Source organism: Convolutriloba macropyga, chromosome 5 (assembly GCF_964194025.1).
Source record: "Convolutriloba macropyga chromosome 5, txConMacr16.3, whole genome shotgun sequence".
In the NCBI taxonomy this organism is placed as follows: Eukaryota; Metazoa; Xenacoelomorpha; order Acoela; family Convolutidae; genus Convolutriloba; species Convolutriloba macropyga.
Genome location: NC_134472.1, coordinates 3,939,241 through 3,945,667, shown reverse-complemented (window position 1 = coordinate 3,945,667; position 6,427 = coordinate 3,939,241).

Genomic DNA, 6,427 nt, shown 5'->3' with positions numbered 1-6,427 from the left:
AACGTTGTATTGGCTGATCTGATGAGAAAACAATAATATTATTGCGTATAGCAAAATGCATACAAAATTTACTGTTTTCGATCCATTCTCTTTTCGACTATTGTTTGGTAACACAAATTTAAACCTTAAGCATATGTAGGCCCATAGGGATAATTGAATAACACCAACGCAGAAATAAGATAAAGTTCAAATATATAGGACAACAAGCCCTAAATATCTATCTCCTTTCACCAAAACTTGGAACACCACCACATGCAAATCTAGATTCTCTGTCTGGCTTAAAATACTTTTTTGTCACCAATTTTTACAAGCTAGAATTACATGCACGATTGATGAAAATATTAGAAATGAAATCAAAAAAATGTAAATCATGCCTAAACATTTTCTCATATTCGTTTAGTTTCACAATCACGAAGAAATAAAACGTGTGAATTGAAAAATTCAATTTAAAAAAGTAGAAAACGGTTAAAATGAACAAAAAAATATAAAAGCTGGGTCGTATTATTGTGCGTGTCGTACAAAATGTTCTTTCAATCGTTGAAAACATACAACGCGTCACATCTCTTCACTTAGGCTTGTCAAACTTTTTGAACCCGTCCATTTTTTAAACAATACTGCTCGTCTAATTTATGATCAATAGTTTTTCGTGATCTTTGATCCCCTTTCAAAAATTGTTGGCGTAATATTTCATCATTTGTCTTACAAATTTTCGATTTTATTGTTCCGACCCCTCTTGAGGGGGGAGGAACTATATACTCAAATGGGTTTTTTTGTTCAGACACTTTTGGCCGATCGATATATTCATCGTAGAGAGTTGAGACTAGTATCATTAGCAAGCTCTTGTCCAGCGCAGAATATGGAAATAAAAAGATTTTTTAATTTTTTCTACAGAGAGTCATCGAGGTTTAAATTTTGAGAAAATAGAGTTAATTCCGGTGAGATTTTATTCACATTTTCCGGAATTTTTGTCTATAACTTCACATATTTTGCTGAAATTTGTTAATTAATTTTAGAAAGCAGTGTTGATTTTATTTGTTGAGACAAAAATTTTTTAGGCTATTTTTATTAATTTTTTTGTCCAAAATTCTGGCTAAATATTTCAAAATTAAGACTTTTTCATCAAGAACTGCACGAAATTAGTTTTTTTAGTCCAGTTTTATTAAATTTATAGAAAGTACAGACCCAAACACAACTATCACAATCTTTGTAGACTCAAAAGGGGTTGTTTCTATTTTAAAGTTTGATGAGAGTGCTCTGTAACTGAAACTTTGCCGTTTTTTGCTAAATTTATTCGTTGATTATCAAAAACGCAGCATCTATTTTTGATTTCTTAACTAACAAAAAATTAATATCTGTAACATTTGAAGAATTAGGTGTTACTAATGGACAAATAGCATTAGCAGCCTTAGTTTTTAACCAAACTTGGACTGGTATAATCCAAAAAAGAATTTGGATTGTAAACAGTTGGTCTTGTTTATTAAAAAAATTCGATCTTTTCTATATTAACAAAAATAACAGAACATATCAAACTAAAACTAATAATGGATCCAACTGACTTCCTAGTTAGCTGCACAATTTTTGTTTTTGGTTGAATATTTGAAAGCCTATTGTCGTTTTGACTTTTAAAAGTATTCGATTTTTTAATAAATAATGAATTATTGAACTTTGCCTCTATTTTTCTCTTAACTTGGTCAACTTGTTACTCATTGTCAGAAATGAAAGAATGCTTCTTTTTTCTGTTCAAACCAAATTCAAACAAATTCAGTCTTTACTGCTGTTTTAGGCCTTAAGTTTTAGTTATGGTTTTCTGGCTTTGATACTACTAGATTTCACATTTTTTTTTCGTTTTTATGTATTTGCCCATTTTTCACTTTTTTAGTTTTGTCACATCATCAAGTTAGTGAAAGGTCATATTTTACAAAATTGGCTCTCAAAATAAGGCACAATAGAAAATATTAAAATCCTTGATGATATACATTATGATTTTAACGGCTTCGACACTACTTTCTGGAAGAATTTTTTTGAATTTTTTAAATTTGGTCTTCAACTGTCGATTTTACTTTGTCCTATTAGTCTTATGAGTTTTTCCGTAAAAAAACCCGGTTTCATTGTTTCAGATGAGCCAAAATTCTGATATTAGTAGAGAAATCATTGCTTTAATGACTCTGCAAAGAATTATTTTCCAGAAAAAAAAACAAATTTTTAACCTTGCCATTTTTGTTCCTTTCATTTTCTGTTTCTTGTCTCATCGCGTTAATTCCAGGCCAATTATGACACTTTTTGTCACAGTAAGGTTTAAAAAGGAAGTAGTGTCACACAATCTATTGTTCTAAAGAATTCGTTGACTTTACTGGCTTCGACACGAAAAAAAAGTAATATAACTTTCAATTTTTGTCATATTTGACGTTAATCTTGTTAACGTAAGACATATTCTTGATATGTGCAATTCTCAAGGGCTTCACTTGGAAGTATAAACGAACCAATTTAATTTTTTCAGTTTTTGATTAATGGCGTTCATGTCTTTGGAAATTTTTTTTTTCGAAAGAAAGTTAAAGTGTTACTTAATTTTGCATTTTTTGTGTTTTTGTCTACTTGTTACCTAGCTTCATTAATGAGAGGTCTTATTATACATTATCGGCGCTCGCAAAAAGTGCAATCGATCACATTTTGGGTGCCATAGTATGGCTTTACGGTTTCGAAAGCGTTTAGTATGGCTTTACGGTTTCGAAAGCGTTTTCTGCCAAATTTTAATTGACTTCTTTTGTTTGTTGCCTTTTTGTTGTTCTTTTGTGATTGGATAAAAAGAAGAATACCGGCAGTTCCTAATTCTTTTCATAATAACATTGGTAATTGTACACCTATGGGATAATTTCGTTGATTTCTAATGGTTTTCATTCCTGTGAAATTGATTGTTTTAAAAAATATATAAGCGAATTCTTCAACTTTACTGTTTTTGTTCTTTATTTTCTGATTGTTATCAAGCCTTTTTATTGACTATTTCCTTATCTTTTCTGGTGATTTACGAGCTATTTAATTTAATATCAGTTTTATCTGACACTATTTTTTACTGTTTTATTAATTTTTGTTTTTTAGAACGTACATGAAGTTTTCGATGTAAATAATTTTTGTTGTTGTTGTTCTTTGATTTTGATGTTCGTTTTGACTCGCTTTGTTCATATTTGCTCATCTCATCAATCTAATGCGCCATTGTTTACTCCACCACTGAGCTATTTGCTTTGGAGGCTATCTTTTTGTTCATACACCAATTTTTTTTAAGATACTTAAATTTTTGGGTTTTTCTATGTTCTTCATTTGGTAGACAATCATGTCAAAGTTTTGGATGAGCGGGATTGGTGCACATTAACGAGTCACCTTGTATCATAACGATTCGATTTCTCTGTAGATATTACTAATGTAAATCATTTGCTTTCCGAGTAACTAAGAATTACTATTCAAAAGTTTTTGACCCAAATTTAAATTATCACTCGTTGACAAAAAGCAAACGCATAAAATGCAAATTTAAGAGGTAAATCGCATGTTTTTGAAGTCAATTTTTCCAACATATGTTTGTTCCTTTCTTATTACTTTGATATCAATCGATGCATAATCATCAGAAGTTTAATAGATATTAACTTGGATAAAATGACAATCTAACTTACGCAAAAATATCCAGATGGAATTAGGCCAGTTTTTACTTAATTAGCAGTATGTTGAGTACCTCATGAAATCTTTTCAACTTGCACATAAATTTGTTATAATCACAAAGCAAAATCTAAAAATCTTTCTTAAGGTATGGCGACAAGAGCAAGTTAAAAAAATTTCACGTTGAGTTCAAACTAGAGCTGCTTACGGAATAAACTGGTCAACATCTCTCTGGTTATCCTCTGTAACTTTGCTGGCCAGTTTAATCAAAAATAGTTCTATTAAACTTCTGATGATTTTGCGTAGGTTTACATAAAAATCAACAAGGCGGCTCGGTAATGTGCGATGGCACATAAGGGTCCGACCCCGCCCATCCACAATTTCGGCATAATTGTCTACCAAATGAGGAACAGATAGAAAAACCCAAAAATTATTTTTTGCGAATCCCAAAAAAGCCCAAGTCTTTTTCAAAAAATTCTGTAAGAACGATAAGATAGCCTCCAAAGCAAATAACTCAGTGGAGTAAAAATTGATGCATTAGATTGCTGTAATATGTCTATATTAAGAAAGCGAGTCAAGACGGACAGCAAAATCAAACAACAACAACAACAACAAACATTAATTACATCAAAAAATTTATGTCCCTCTTAGAAACTAAATTTAATAACAAAGTCAACATACCGTCAGATAAACCTAAAGCTAAACAAAAATAACTTATAAATCATCAGAAAACATATGCGACCAGTCCATAAAAAGGTTTGGTAACAATTATACAAAAAAGAACAAAAACAGTAAAGTAAAAAAATTAACTTATTTTTTTGAAACAGTTAACTTCAAAGTAATAAATACCATTAGGAATCAATTAATATTACCACCAATTTACGATTACCACTGCTTCTATAGAAGGGCATTAAGAGCTGTCCTTATTCATTTTTTAAAGCGGCTAAAAAGAACTACAAAGAACAAACAAAATTTCAATTGAAACTTGCCAGAAAACGCTGTCAAAACCGTCAGGCCAAATTTTGGCACTCAAAATATAATTGATTGAGCCTCCTTCAAACAGCTATAATGTAGTACGTGGCCATTCATTAGTAAGACTAGGTAACAAGTAGACAAAAAAGCGAAGTGCTAAAGTATGTAATACTTTTAATTTTTTTTCCGAAACAAAATTACATTCAATGTCATGAAAGGCACTAATTACAAAAAGAGCAATTTAAATAGGGTCGTTTATTCATAAAAAGGAAGCCCCCGAGACCTGTAATTATCCAGAATATTTCTTGCATCTACAAAAAGAACGTCAAATATGACAAAAATCAAATTAATCTTGTTTTTTTTTTGTGAAAAACCGGTGTCGAAGCCAGTAAGGTCATAACAAATTCTTTAAAAAAACGATTTTGGGACACCAATCCCTTTTATTCCCTTGACACCCATAATGTCATATTTGACCTGTAATTAAATAACGAGATTAGGTAACAAAAAGAAACATAAAAAGAACAAAATTGCGAAATTAAAAAGTTGTTTTTTAATTTTGGAAAACGATTGTTTTCAAAGTCATGAAAGCCATCAGCTATCTACTAAAATCAGAATAACGGTTCTTCTATTCTTCCATGAAAAGTCAATGAAAGCTATCACTCTACAAGAAATTTCAAACGACCGAAACGACAAAGTATAAATGACAGTTAGAGACAAAATTAAAAAATTCAATTGATTTCTTCAAGAAAGAGGCGTCGAGGCCATTAAAACGATGATGTATATCTTTCACGATTTTAATATGTTCAATTGTGCCTTATTGTGAATGCTAATAAGGTGACATGAGAACTGTTAATAATGTGATAATGTGACAAAATTAGAAAACGTGAAAAACTGGAAACGAGGAAAAGTTAATTAAGCCATTATTTATTGAAAAGTCAATTATTTTTTAAAAAAGAAACAATCATAAACTTTCAATTAAAAAACTAAATGCATTAGTTTGGAGCTGCTTAGCAAGCGAATTGGTTGGACCTATCACTCTTGAGCTTTGATTTGATATGTTCTGTTCTTTATTAGTAAAAAAGTCTTTTTTTTAAAAAAAAAAAGACCGACTGATTACAACCCGATTTTCCTTAGGAACAATTGATTTTTCGAATGTTGTAGATATAGATAATTTGTTAATTGAAAACTCAAAATAAATTCTGCATTTTTGATAATCAACGAGTAAAGTTGGCAAAAAACGGCAAGGTTTTAACTACAGTGCACTCTCAGCGGACTCTAAAGTAGAAATAGTCCCCCTTTGAGTCTACAAAGATTTTTTGAGTGTTGTTTGGGGATGTACTGTCGGCAAATTTAATCAAAGTGGACTAAATTAGCTTATTTCGTGCTGTTTTTGATGAAAATGCTAAATTTTTAAATGTTTATCCAGATTTTTTGACCATAAAAATTAAATCAAAACAATCAACAATGCTTGTTCGTCTTCAAAAATAAAATCAATGACACCATTCTTAAAAATTATAACAAATTTCAGCAAAATTGACGAAAATTTAGGCTAAAATTTCGGAAAATGTGAATAAAAACAACGTGAATTCTTTCTTCTTTTCTCAGAAGTTTAAACCTCGATAACTCCCTGCAGAAAACGAAAATTAAAAAAATCTTTTTGATTCTATATTCTACGCTGGACGAGCTTTCTAATGATACCAGTCTCAACTCTCTACGATGAATATATCGAGCGGCGAAAATTCACGGAACAAAAAAACCCATTTGAGTATATAGTTCCTCCCCCCTCAAGAAGGTCGGAACAAAAAAACGGTTA